This window comes from Cyprinus carpio, chromosome A13 (assembly GCF_018340385.1).
Source record: "Cyprinus carpio isolate SPL01 chromosome A13, ASM1834038v1, whole genome shotgun sequence".
Lineage (NCBI taxonomy): Eukaryota > Metazoa > Chordata > Actinopteri > Cypriniformes > Cyprinidae > Cyprinus > Cyprinus carpio.
This window is the reverse complement of record NC_056584.1, coordinates 15195084-15210119: the sequence shown is the minus strand read 5'-3', so window position 1 is coordinate 15210119 and position 15036 is coordinate 15195084. Positions and strand designations below refer to the sequence as shown.

The following is a 15036-nucleotide window of genomic DNA, read 5'->3' as shown; positions in this document are numbered from 1 at the left end:
GGCACTGGTTTGGTCACAGTTTGTTTAGCTAACTACCTGATGCAATACAGTCCCATAATGCATTTTACTGTACCTGTTTAAAAATCAGCATTAATGCAAAATTGACTTATTTGCACTATTAGGCATTGGTTTGTCTCCATGGTTTCATTCACTCAATAATATGTTACGTTGTGGAAGTACAGTGGGCTGCAAACAGCAGCTCACATTGACGCACACTGACTAGTGAAGTGTATAATTTCTGTACCATTTTGATCCCTCTTTCTGTTATCACAAAAAGCATTCATGATCTAACAATTGATATGATGTGTTTTAATATGCTGTATGGCCCATTGTCTAAATGCAATGGATTCCAAATTTCTAATATATAAAAATGTCTTACAGTCACATTTTTGTGCAAATATTCTCTAATACAGTCACTGGTGTAGTTTTTTTTTTTTTTTTTTTTTTCAGTACTGGCTTGTACTGATTCACTTAGCTGTGCAGAGACACATGCACACTGTTGTAAGTGTCACTTCTTTTGTAAAGACTGCTCCTTTAAAGAATTTGGCTGTCCTAAGTATCTCTGAGGTATAGATTCATTAGTTTTTTGCCTCTTGCTGCCTGTCTTCTGGTTTGCTGACTGCTAGTGGAAAAAGCCATTTAGCCCACTGAATGTCAAGGTTAGTGCGCGTTGTCCTTGTCATCAGTCTCGGCGGCAGAAGGTCAGGGATAATCTTTCCTCAAATGGGCAGCGTCAAACAAAAGGGAGGCTGACTTAACTGGCCCACAGAAAGAAGACCTTCTCTTTCAGTCGATAAACAATCCACTGGGCAAAAGCTCTCAGCAGCATTAACCCTTGCACAGTTGGCCTTATAGTGACAGTCTGTGTGTGTATGTGTGTGTTGGTGTGAAGGCCGTGGTAGTTGTAAAGCTTGCCAAGAAGGGTAACGTTTCTCCACAGCGCACCACCCTAAAGAGCAGACTTGATCAATGCATGGTTAATATATTCATCAGCCAAAACAAATAATCATCCTTAGAGGGGAGGTTTTAATAGAAATGTCTAATCTTCGCTTAATTGGAGGGCTATGAAAATCAGATTCTGTTACAGAAAACAGCAGGACGGAAAGCCGTGAATATATTTCCCTCTATCAGTTTGATCAGAGAGACATGTGTCCGCCACACCTCTATCTAAACAGACATGGAAATGTCATTTCCCGTGTGGTCCCGGCTAGCTCAGATCTCACTCAGCCAAAGGCGGCTCTGCGGGGAGACATAACATAACTGACTTACAACAGCCAAAGTGGACAAAACCAATAAAAGGAGCTGTGGTCTATCAAACAGGGTACATCACATGCTCTACTGGGCCCTCAAACATCCAGTCAAAGCTTTCTTCCTGTTAGCATAACACAACATATGTTATGTGCTGCTACAATGTAGCTCAACAACACTAGCAACGCAAAGGTCATGGTTTTGATTCTCAGGAAACACATAGAATGATAAAATGTATACCTTAAATGCACGGTAAGACTTTAAAATCTTATTCTTCAATGAAAGGTTAGATTTTTTTTTTTTTTACATAAAAAAATGCAATCAGGGTTAACAATGCAGATTTATTTTCACAGCCTTTTTTAATCATACTTGCCAAGGGTACCAACAATTCTGACCACGACTGTACATACAGTGCCTAGTGGCTGTTGACCTTTCTGACACTCACATTAAGCAATGTCACCTGAGAAAGAAAGAAAAAAAGAGAAAAAAAAAGAAAAAAAAATTGTTTTCCCAGCACATCGAACACTGAAAAGACTTATGCTGCTGCTTTTAATGTTGAGACTAATTAAAGTCTGAACCAGCCCACGGACCCATTTCCAAACTAGTTACTATGGTTTGTTTATTTATTTGTGCATTTATATATTTTACCTCAAGAAGGAGGGAGCAGATGGTAATACAGCATAAATTTCACTTTTGGTGGACCAAAGACCAAATGGACAGGTAACATGTAAAAACAAACAAATAGAACAAAAAATATTTTGCACTCATTAAAATGTAAATATTATTCATTACTTCATTACTTCAGCAAAAGTTAACATTAATGGAGCTTTTTTTATTTTTTTTTTATTTCTTTATTTTTTGTTTTTGAGCTTGACAGGACCCATCCGTGACATTTTTATTTAATCAAATTAAATAAATTTTTAAATTGATTTAGTGGAATAAATAACTTTTTTGTGTGTGTAATTAATATGAACTCTTTTCAAATAATATTGTTATTTCAAAATTTGTACACATTCACTCTTATGCCTAATATGTAACAAAACAGCTAAATGTTTCTTGTCTTGTCACATTCAGTTATGAATTACATTAATCACATAAATGATTCAGCCTTTATTTTCAATTCAAAATGTCAATATTTGTCAAAGTTGAGTAGTTTGCATCACTGGACATTACTTTTGGTCGTTTTAACATATCTATCACAAAACAGTTGACAAATATTAAATGTTTGGCTGTTTACATCTTACCTTACACTCTTTTGCCATTAAAAACTGAAGCGTCATGCTGGACTTTTAAACTTAATGTCTAAGGTGGTTACTGCCCCTTCACCATCCACTTCTTTGTATGGCAAAAAGTAGCATTTTGCTAACATGAGGGTGTGGAGTTTCATTTTTTTGCTCCTTTAAATGTTGCACAATTTAGAAACAGCAGTAATGTAACGATGAGCAGTTTAATAATACATCATCAGATTTCTTCCTGTTGTAGTCTCAGCAGTGTGGCTTGTCATTGTGCCCTTGGGAGGTCTTTGAACACACAGGCCGTGATAATCTCTGCTATCTCCGTGGCTTATTCTCCAGATCTCTCTAATGGCACGACAGTGTCCACAGTGGCTGCAGTCATCTTAAACGGATGGAGGCAATTCCAGCGGCGGTCACGTAGTAGTGTATTCCCAGTGTCACCTTGTCATTTGGAGCCTGTTTGTGCAGTACTTCGAGTAAAACCGAAGGACGTGTGTGCGGTTCTCCGTGAAAGATCTCCTTTACCCCCTCCTCCGTTTCCGTCGCAAAGGTCTAAGCAAACACAACTTCGCCCTCCTTCATTAACCTTCCCCTCATCACCCCCCACCACCCCCCCCCCATCACCCCCCCCTCCTTTCCCTCCCACACAACACACACATACACACCTTCTTTCATTCTTCCCTCTCTTTAGCCTCTTACAAGGTTAATGTTTGCACAGATGAACTTAATTAAGGCTTTTTCAAATGACTTTGGCAGTTTGTGTGCTTTAGATTTTTAAGAGCAAGAAAGCATTATTATGCTTGAGGATCAGGCCTAATGTAAAGCAGCTGAGCTAAACTTCTTGTCCAAGCAGAGGGATGACATTTGTAAGAGTGTTCCCTGTCCTCTCAGTGGAATAGTCATTATTAAGGAAAACTGTTTGATATACCATATTCTTTAGCCCAGAAGTAAATTTAATTTAATTTTATTTTATAGTGATTATTGATAGGCTTATATACTGTAGTTTTAAAATTTTACTTGCCATTAGATTTCAAAATAACGTCTCTAACCAAGGTTGCATATATGTCATCAGTTAAGTGGCAATATTAAGAATTATTATTACAATTTGAATTTAACAGCTACATATTTCAATCTGTTTTAAAATGTAATTTATTCTTGTCATGGCAAAGCTGACATTAATCCAGTGTCACATGATGCTTCAAAAATATGCTGATTTAGTGTTTTCCTGTTATTATTATCAATGCTGAAAACAGTTGTGCTGCTTATTGTTTGTGTGGAAAATGTTTCTTAGATTCTTAGATTTTTTGACTAAAAAAATTCAAAGGAACAGCATTTATACAGTATTTTGAATCTCTTCATACACAAACCCAGTACTCAATGCGTAACATGAATTGAGGAAATGTAATTAAAATGATGGCATCAGATATTTAAGTAAAACAAACAAACAAAAAGTTTAAGTTTGCTATAGCAATTTAGATCGCAATGTAGCGCTCCAGAAAGAATGATCCTGGATCAAAAGCTCATTCGTCCATGTTTCATAATTTCCTTACAGCATCTCTGACCACACATGACCTCTCTGTGATGCCCGGCTGTTTCTGTATTGGAGAAATGAACAGATAAATAACCCTGACCTTAATGATGACAAGGTTAGGCTGGGGTTGAATCATGTGAAAGGCCTCAGCACCAGTCACACGGCAGATCAGAAAGCCACAGTCTCGCCCTAGGGCGACCTCTGCATCTCTGAGTCTATTTTCAAAATGAGAACATCTCAGTACTGTTTGCTCTTTTCCTGTCATGCCTTTCAGTTGACCTTTAACCTACTTGATAGAGCGTTTTAGGGTGAACGGAGAAGCACTTGTGTAACCGGCTTTCCCGGTCACCCGGAGTTGTCACACAAACATCATAATCCTGTTTATTGCTTTTTCCCGATTGAATTTGAAGCCAGCACTGAATTAGATCATCTTGCCAGATTATGTGGATTTTTTAAGCATCTACGACCCACCTGTGATAAATTCCGGCTGGAATTATGGTACGTGTGTTGTGATCATTTCATGCTGAGGTCCCTTGTTCTAAAGACACTGTGTATGGTGAATGCCTGAGCCACTGACCATCTCTAATGGTTTGTTTGTGTTTATTGTTGTGGAAGTGAGAGGAGCCACTGGGTGATACATGCAAGAGGAGGTTAAATGTTCAGACACTGGAACTGTGCATTAATTAGTGCACCCAGGTGCCACATCACACTGTGACTCCCTCTTCTTGTCCCACTCCAACACATGACTGATTGTATCTACTCACCTTATTGCCCCTCTCATCTTCTCTACCCCCACCACCACTGTCATCAGTCAATGATATCGCTGGAAATGAAGTTTAATTGAAGCAGTTCTCTTTTGTTGTATGTTTTTATGGTCACTTATCTACTTAATGTGCTATTTGAGGTTTATAATACGTGGAACATGGCAACTGTTAGCACTGAAAGTTCTGATTTGAAGATCTGCCATCTTGACATGAAGGTGAGTATTTTTATATGAACAAAAAAAATGTTTAAGAGTCATATATACTGTATGTTGGTTGCTTTTGGTTATGCTGTTTTTATTAAAATATACAGCTAATATTGAATGTTTTAATGTGCAATTCACAGTTATATGGAACAAGAATTTAAAACAATGAGATTTCATAGTGAGTGGTCGCGGAAACAGAATGACCAACAAAATGTGACTTCAAAAAACAATGAATAAATATTTGTCAGGCCATGACTGGTTACAAAACTCTAATTCAGAGTTTAAGTTTTTTTGCTTTACGATGTCAGGTCTGGGTAGGAAAATGTGTTGGAACAGGCAGAGGTGGGAGAGATGTGCATAGAGAGGAAATTATGTCTCTTTAACACAACTAGAGGGAAAAGGAGAGAGCATAAAGGAATTGAAAGTGAGAAGGAAGATTTTAGTGATCGCTGTGTGTCTGTCTGCAAAGGAAGTGAAGGAAGGGAGCAGAATCCTCTCATATCAAAGAGGTGCAGAGATATTTAAATATTAAAAAACCCATAACAGCATTCTCCTGGATCTCTCTTCCCAACCATACATGCTCTCCTTCCACTACTTTATAAATTCCAACAGCAAAGGCCACTTGTTCCGTATTTGCAAAACGACCATGCCAAGTGCAGAAAAAAGGCAGGAGAAGGGGAAAAAACTCCCTGTCGTTTTTATGACTCAACATGGAGCATACAGGTGGTCTGTATCTGAATACACCTTTTTTGTGTTTTTTTTTTTTTTTTCAGGCAGGGTGACAGTGTGAACACGTAACAATAGCATTGACAGCTTCCACACCCTGATCTCATCTGCTCCAGTCTGTGCACTGCACAGAAACTATTTAACTTTCATTAAACAGTGTATGATATCACCTCAGAGAAGAGACGCAAGCTGCGCAAATGCTCATCTGCTCCCCTTCATTCGATTCTTTTTTTCTCTCCCAGACTGTGCTTTTCTCATAGTCCTTGTGTTGTATTATCCATCTCATTCCTTCATTCACCCTCTTTCACACTCTTTTCCTCAACTGCTCATCTAAACCCCCTTTTTCTTCTCTCAGGCCTGTTCTGACTGACTAAATGGCCGGCCTTTGAAACTCCGGCCATATAGTCAGTCAGAACTGTACTGGTTTCATAGTGTTGAAACAGTGATTTATGTACAGCTCACACAGCCTCCATTAATTTCATGTAATGTAGCTTTTATCTCGCTAGCTGGGACAACTATCTCCTGTTTCTTGGGTCATCATCTTGCTTACAGACTATTGTTTTCTCTTTCAGTTACTCTTTTCCTTCTTATTTTCATTTCTTTTTCTCTTTCCCACGCAGGGCCAGCCTGTGGGTTTGTGGGGCCTCAAGTCAGATCATCGAAAGAATGGCCATAACATAATAACATCTATAGAACCTCTGCAATGTGATGAGTAGTTTTCTTCTTTTTAAGATAAAACACTAGAAATAATCACAGTGTACATACATTTCTGTAAAAAGCTATTTCTGCCACATCTCTCCCTGAAAAAAATAAATAAATTGTTTATTTGGAGTAACTCAATGTGGTTAAGTTAAGTCAGTCATAATAAGTAAGATTTTAGATTATTATCAGTATATAATATATAAGATATATATATATATATATATATATATATATATATATATATATATATATATATATATATACCAAGCTATACCAAGCTATATATATATATATATAGGTTACTAGAAAAAAAAAAAAAAAAAAATGCGGTACATATAAATTACAAATATATTTACATATATACTACCCTTCAAAACTTTGGGTTCATTAAGATTTTTAATGGGATGGGATGGGTTGTTGGGTTATGTCCCGTAGCTAATTTTACATGATGATTACAAAATTTGTTTAAAAAAGTTTTTTATTTAATGAAAAATTAGCCTTATAAAACAAATAATTATTTTTAATGTTCTTTGTTCCTTCCCTTCTCTGAAATGAAATAAATTAATTTAATACAACACAACAAAAAAAATATCTTAATGAATTTTTTTTTGTGCTGGCACCTCGGCTGGTTTAGGACTGTCATGGATAAATAAAGATGGCAATTAAACCGCCCGTAGGTGGCAGCAAATCCCTGTTTTAATAAATGATTTATTGAATCATTCAAATCAAACGACTGATTTAAAAGGCTGATTCAATTAGAAATGAAACAAATGAATGGACCATTGAATCACTGGCTCACATGATTCGTTCAAAAACAGATTAATTCAAGGAATGAAACCACCTACTCTACACTGTTGTAAAGAAATTATTAGCATATTTATGTGCTGATATTCAGAAAAGTACATTGCTTGTGCAATGAATATAAACATAAAAACTCATACATGGGCATTTTTTCTATCATTGCTTTAATTATAAGGGCATTCTAACTGCATTATAATGGGCTTCATCGCGCAGTGAATGCTTCTGGACTCTCAAGATGTATTTTTGTTTGTTTTGTTTTTTTGTTGTTTTTTTTGCAAAGTCGGTGACACTTGTCAGCTCTGCTATCCTCTCACAGCCCCTCACAGTCACACATACAGCACAATGACATTATGTCAGGGGAATTCTAATGAAGTAAAAATCATACCTTCTGTTGTTTTCTTTTTAAAGAACTTCAAAAGTTGACCTTGAACCATTTTGCGCAAAAAAAATTGCGGAAACTTGCTTTCTCTTGTCAGCAGCTTGTTATAGTAGGCTGCTGAGTTCTGATTGGCCAATCGGTGTTATTTAGTTCATGAATTATCATAATTAGAGAATTTTAATTTAATTTGCACAATAAATTTTACATAATACACAACATTATTAATCTAAAGGGGATGGTTAGGGGGGATGGTGGTTTCACGGGGTGCTTTTTGTCATTCTTTTCCACCAGGGGATGCCACCCCCCCTCAATTCGAGCCCTGTGTATATGTATATGTATATGTATATGTATATGTATATGTATATGTATATGTATATGTACGCCAAAATCCATAATTTTATAAATAATACTGTTTTAGTTTGAAAAGTTTTAGGCCAGAATGTAGGTGTTTAGACTTCAAATATGCAAAGATAACGTTTATTTGAAAATTTGCTTTGACGTTTTCGAAGATGTGAGCTTGGCGTCAGCGGGCGTTTAGTGTTCATGAACCCGCCGAGAGTAACCTTACCTCAGCCACTTCTTCTGGAATTTGGTTCTGATATCTCTATAGTAGTTAAAAATTACCTATAATTTGTTTTGGGTGAATCTATCATTCCAGAGCAAATAGTTTTGGCTGAGGGCAAAATCTCATTACTTTATTAATTTATGTAACTTTAATGCTGTATATCAGAACGCTGAATAGAACAACTTTTATTATTATTACCTATGTATTATTTGTTGTTTATTAAATATTATTATTCAATTAATAATATTTTATATAAATAATACTAGTATTTCATTATGGTATTCAGTATTTGGAAACATAATGTGTTTGTGTTGGTGATTACGATTAGTTACATTGTTCCACCGTTAGATGGCAACAAAAGACTTTTTATGAGTGAGTCAGCAGTAAAGACTTTTATGTTGAAAGAGACTGAAACAAAGTTGTAAACAAGGAAGTTATTTTCACTTTGAACAACACCTTGCAAGAGCAGTCAACAAATGCACTGAAGGATAGTACGACAAAGATATGGTTTTCCTCACCGGACATTTAAACTAATGTTTTATTGTGAATATGAGATTGAGCTGAAGAATGAATGCCGTATCAGATATGCTACATGTGATATTGCTCACACACACACACACACACACACACACACACACACACGTATACATACATACATATATATATATATATATATATATATATATATATATATATATATATATATATATACATACATGCATATACACTCAACGGCCACTTTACTAGGTACACCTATTCAATTGCTTGGTAACACAAATTGCTAATCAGCCAATCACATGACAGCAACTCAATGGATTTAGGTATCTAGATGTGGTGAAGATGACTTGCTGAAGTTCAAACCGAGCATCAGAATGGTTAGAGATGATAGTAAGGCAACAGTAACTCAAATAACCACTCATTACAGCCAAGGTATGCAGAAAACCATCTCTGAACGCACAACACGTTGAACACTGAAGCAAATGGGCTTCAGCAGCAGAAGACCACACCGGGTGCCGATCCTGTCAGCTAAGAACAGGAAAAGGAGGCTACAATTTGCACAGGCTCACCAAAATTGGACAATAGAAGATTGGAAAAAATGTTGCATGGTCTGATGAGTCTCGATTTCTGCTGTGACATTCAGATGGTAGGGTCAGAATTTGGCGTAAAGAATATGAAAGCATGGATCCATCCTGCCTTGTCTCAATGGTTCAGGCTGCTGGTGGTGGTGTAATGGTGTGGCGGATATTTTCTTGGCACATTTAGTACCAATTGAGCATCGTTTAAATGCCACAGCCTACCTGAGTATTGTTGCTGACCATGTCCATCCCTTTATGACTACAGTGTATCCATTTTCTGATGGCTACTTCCAGCAGGATAATGCACCATGCCACAAAGCTCAAATAACCTCAGACTGGTTTCAACATGACAATGAGTTCACTTTACTCAAATGGCCTCCACAGTCACCAGATCTCAATCCAATAGAGCAGCTTTGGGATGTGGTGGAAGGGAGATTCGCATCATTAAATTCCAGACAACAAATCTGCAGCAACTGCGTGGTGCTATCATGTCAATATGGACCAAAATTTCTAAGGAATGTTTCCAACACCTTGTTGAATATATGCCCCAAAGAATTAAGGCAGTTCTGAAGGCAAAAGAGGGGTCCGGTGCTAGCAAGGTGTACCTAATGAAGTGGCCAGTGAGTGTATATATATATATATAAACTGTTCAGGACAAACAAGGGACTCATAAACAACTATCACAAAACAAAACAAAAAACAGGTTTGGATCATCCAGGTAACCACATACAGTATTAAGAATCAAGCGCATGTAAATTTTTTGAATGGAGTAATTTTTTATAAAATAATATTTTCCTTTGTGGACTATATGTAAACGTCTTTTATGTGAAATATCTGATTCAGGTCAGTACTAAATAAAAAATAACATGCATTTTGTATGATTCCTCCTATTTTGGTAAAATAATGAACATTTTGCAGATTCTGCAAGGTGTAAGTAAACTTTTGACCTCACATGTATGTAACCTGTATGAAAGAATGACCCTGTTTTTATTACTTCTCTATCTTTCTCTCTCAGTTTCTTCTGTTTCCCATCATAGATGCATTTATATTAGAGGTAGCAGCAACTTCAAATCTCAACTGGAAATGATGGGGGAAATGGTGGAGGTTTAGATGTAGCCTCAGGGTGATTCTCTCTTATTTCTTTATTTCTGTCATTTGCGTGGTTCTCCGGAACAGGGCAACACAGATCTACTGATTGGTGGAGTTTGGATCAGAGCACAGGAAGAAGTCAAGCTAAGCAGTCATGAGCAGAGAACATTCGGTTCCTCTATCATCCGCCTCGTACTTGACCCACAGTAATTCCACTTTGACAGAGCATCACAGATTTTCTGTGTAAGACATAGCCTAGTTTTAGGAAAATGTGATTATGAAAGACAGCCAGTCGTAGATGTCCTCTTTCTCTTTTCCAGCTTTGTTGAAGAAGGAAACCTGCTCCTGGTTACATTTTGCAAACTGTCACTCTCCCTTAAGATAACACCCATGCACAGAGGCTCGGAAATGCCAAGATTCAAGTTTGCAATTTAAAAGTTTAAACCACGGGTCACCATGGGCCAAAGTAAAGGTCAATGCCATGACGACAGCTGTTAGATACTGTTCATTTGGCCCCTTGAGTTACACATTCTATCTTTATCTTGCCTTGTCTAATTTCTGGTGTATCCGAACTGGAAGTCTATTTATGCTTGTCAAAAAAAAAACAGTAATTTCATACCACATCAAAACCCTAACCAGGACTTTGCAATTTATCAGATGAGTAATGTGTTATTTGCAGAGAAAGCTATGCATGAGGGTGTTTCTGGTTCTCTGTGCTCTTACGGGAAGCTGGACCATAATTATGGAATAAGCAATTTGGCGTGATAGTCCCACTGTGCGATCTTCTGAGTGAGCATAGCAGGAGATACGAAGACACCTGTGTCCCAGCAGGGACTGGACCTCCTCTTCTCTCCCGTCATCTCTTCCGAAATGACATGAAAACAACCAAATGAATCTGTTTCATACATATACAGTACATAATGATTAACTATCAGTGGCTCCACTATCTGAAGCCAGCGAGGCCTTAAAAAGTGAAGCATATTGGCTGCGCTCTGTGCCAAGGCGCATCACTCTCCCCCTTCTCCCCCTTCCAGGCCTCTGATACTGGGCTTGCTGGTAGTGCTCTTTCCCTGCAGGGGGTCCAGGAGCCGGGCTTGTCCTGACACCACAAACATATGTAAGGACACCTGAGCTACGGCCTCCAGCCTCCCGCCACCAAGGGTTAATTTTCCACCCAGCCGTGCGGCAGCCAGACTTGGCCAAGTTTCCTGTCGCCCACAGTGCACCACAAGCTGTGTTTGGGAGCCAGCAAACAACATTAATCCTGCCCCTAAGACAGATCGCATATGCAAAATGTTCACCACCCTACGCGTTCACGCAGCCAGGCAGGTACGGGGACAGGAAGAAAAGACGACATAGTTGGACAGAATGGAAAAGAGATTACGAGAGAGGAGGAGGATGGAGGCTGGAGACTGTACTTCATCATGCTACTGGAAGTTTCAATCTTCCTTTTGTCTTTAACATTTCAGTTGCCGATGTGTGCAATGCCAGGAAAGGTCAGGAGATGATTTACTGAACATTTATGGGGGCTTTATCTTCAGTCCTTGTCACCAAGTCGGACGATGCTTCATAGTGGGTCGCCAAACAGACGTGGAAAAAGAGAGAGTGTGACAATAACACAAAACGAAACAACAAAAAAAAAAAACAAGAATGTGGTCTTTCATTAGCAAAGCACCACTGAGAACAAACACTCTCATTTTTTCTCTTCATCCCATTCCCTCTATCTCTAAGAGGGGAAGTGGAGTTCTGGTATAGGCGTTTCTCAACAGGGTTTCCTCTTTTGTGTGTCCATTATGAAACCTCAGCATGAGAGCCATGTTCATGCGTCCGTGACTGTTCTACAGAATTGAACAATGTCATCTAAAGTGCAACAAAGTGACACTTTTCCTAACTTTTCTGTCATGTTGTGTCCTGTATTCTATCTATCTATCTATCTATCTATCTATCTATCTATCTATCTATCTATCTATCTATCTGTCTATCTGTCTATCTATCTATCTATCTATCTATGTCTGTCCGTCTGTCTGTCTATCTGTTTGTCCGTCCATCCATCCGTACATTGTTTTATGTATATTAAATATATTTTTTATAATAATATATAAAATTTATATGGTTAAACCATGAATATTATTCATATTATAATTATTATTAACTTAAAACTAGTTATTGTCAAGTAAAATTGTGTATTTAATAATGGAGTAAAACATATTTTATGTGTAGATTTTAGATTTTAGATTTTTGCTGCAACAGCCTTGAGGATATTTAGAAGTTTATTGGCCCTAGACATAAATGGCATTTATACAGCATAAAATTCAGTGGAGCTGTTGTAACTATTTCTGCAGAGTCTATAATTCCTGGTTTAATTGGCATAGTCTGAAGCCCAAATTTGTAAATAACACAAGTTAGCATGTGTATTGTGTTTGATATCTCTTTAGCTACTGTAAATGTGTAGAGGATATTCAGTCATGATAAACTGGCAGCAGATTGAAATTGTGCTTGTGTCCCTCAAGATCTCCTGTTCCAATTTCTTGATGAAATTATAAGATGCATCAAAAATAGATTAGTATGTTGTTCTTTCACGAAGGATAAGAATATGCACCATTAACCCCTTGGGGTCGAAGCCCGCACTGGTGCGGTCTGTCTCGTATTTTCTTTATGGCCATGAAAAGAACTAAAAATACTCTGTCAGTTTTGATGGTACAGATGAGATAAGATAAGGTATTGGTCATTATAAGGTAATGCAGAATGAAAAACAAAATAGTCAAAGACTTAGATAAGTATAGAGAAGCAATTTGCATCAAATCTGTTGAGATTGGGACAGCAAATGAGAAATGTTCTAGAACAGCACTCTTTGTGCACCACAAAACGAAATTCAGAAATAAGTACAGAATTCATTAAAGAGTATGAGACAGATTTTAAACTCTTAAGACTCTTTGTCTGAGGAACGTTTAAATGTACAAGTAAAACTGTTCTTAGAGCAGGAATTCTCAACCTTATGTGGTCTTTGGCCAATTTTTAAGATCCAAAATTCTTGAAATCATACCTTAAAGAATTACGCTAGACACTTGATGATCACATAGGGAATGATTTCCGGCAAAAACAGAAGGTTTGTGATACCTGGAGACAGCTATCCAGTGATATTCACTGTCATCATGTGCAGTAAAAGGTATCATATCAATGATCATGTTTTAATTTATGTAGTTCTGTAGTGCAGCATCTTATTTCACAAAAAAACAAAAAGGCAATGTTTTGTGGTACATTAACTGTTATATTTTCATTTGATTACATTTTAAAAGACTAATTTGATTGTTATCATTTTATTTAGTAATAAAGATAGTTTGGCAAATAAACACCAAGCTGCAGTGTCACTATAAGATCATTTTGGTTTGGATGTGACTAAAAGTGTTTATTTGAGTGGTTGAATTATTTACTTTTTAATTAGTCTGTCCATTTCCACCAGTTTAGCCCATTAAGGTTGATTTTTGGACTTTTTAAATATAGTCGGGCATCATCATATTGGGGTAATCAGCCAAAAGCAATGGAGGCAGTACCTCTACTCGCGTGACTTTTCGTTTGCATATTGCCATTCCCCTTACATTTACCCTTTGCTTTAGGATCTCTGAGAAAACAGTTAGCTAAAAAAAAGTAAAATAGATACTGCCACTGGAGTTATTGTTGGACGGTGTCACCACAAAAACAGTTTAAAGGAAAACAAATCTTTAAAATCCCACAATCTGTTTGATTTTATACTCATATTATACTTCATGTATTTCTTCCATCTTTGTATCACGGATTTTTTATTTTATTATTATTATTATTATTATTTTTATCGATTGCATTCTCAGAGAAAACCCTGCTGATAAGCAGATACAGTACTTTAGGAATGAAGGACGCTCAGCTGACTGACTTCTCTCTTCAAGACTTTGTGCCTTTCTCTGTGTGTCTCATTTATCCCCCTCAGCATGCTTCATCATCTCGCCTTAGCCGAACACAGCCCAGACCCAGCCCGTCTTCTCCACGTTCTTCTTTCACTTCTTTCGCTCCAGAAAATCAGTGTCAGAACACATTGCTTTTTCTTTGGCCCGCATTATAACAATTAGAAGATGTACTTGTGTTGTTTGTTGAATTTATTCTCATTACAGTTTTGATGCAAACTTTGATTCAGTTAAAGTTGTCTTCTTCCATAGTGTAAATAATTTTCTGTTTGCTAAATCGTATTCATCAGGTGACTCTTAATCCAAGGGCTTATTTAAAACTTGTTTTCTTGTCTTCCCGTTGCATTGACATCACAAGGTCTTGCTAATGACAGCCTGTCGTTGTGGTGAAATTGGCTTTTTAAATATTGAAAATGTTTCTTTAAATTCAGTTTAAAGATTACATATTTTAATTTAAGGGGAATCACAGAACCTTGAAAGATGGGGTAGAATAATTTTAAGTACCGTGTCTCTTTCACGCAATCAATATAAGCCAGAGGCATGTAAAATATCATTACATGTACTTTGCATTTATTTGATTGTTTGTTATTATGCACAGTATGTAGGTTGCTAGGTCTAAGGTTGCCAGAATTACAAAGTGAATTTCCTTTCGTTCATGTGGTTTCGCAGTGTGGTCAAAAGGCAAAGTTCATAACATTTAGACTCGCTGCCCCAAAAGCTCATCAGAATTTCCATAGGCCCATCCCAGAAGAGCCTGAAATAGTATAACTACTGAAAACAGC

At 37.2% G+C, this 15036-nt stretch overlaps 1 long non-coding RNA gene across 3 annotated transcripts in view; it reads left to right on the top strand.

Moving 5' to 3' along the window:
* Positions 1–15036, top strand: part of LOC109058721 — a 261589-nt gene that overhangs the window by 243320 nt on the left and 3233 nt on the right. For 2 of the 3 annotated variants that reach the window (XR_006161502.1, XR_006161500.1), the window contains one exon: positions 6328–6586. The exons of the other annotated variant lie outside the window; for it this stretch is intronic. This is a non-coding gene — a long non-coding RNA (uncharacterized LOC109058721). Of the gene's footprint in view, positions 1–6327; positions 6587–15036 lie in introns of those variants that run through there. 3 annotated transcript variants of the gene reach the window in all.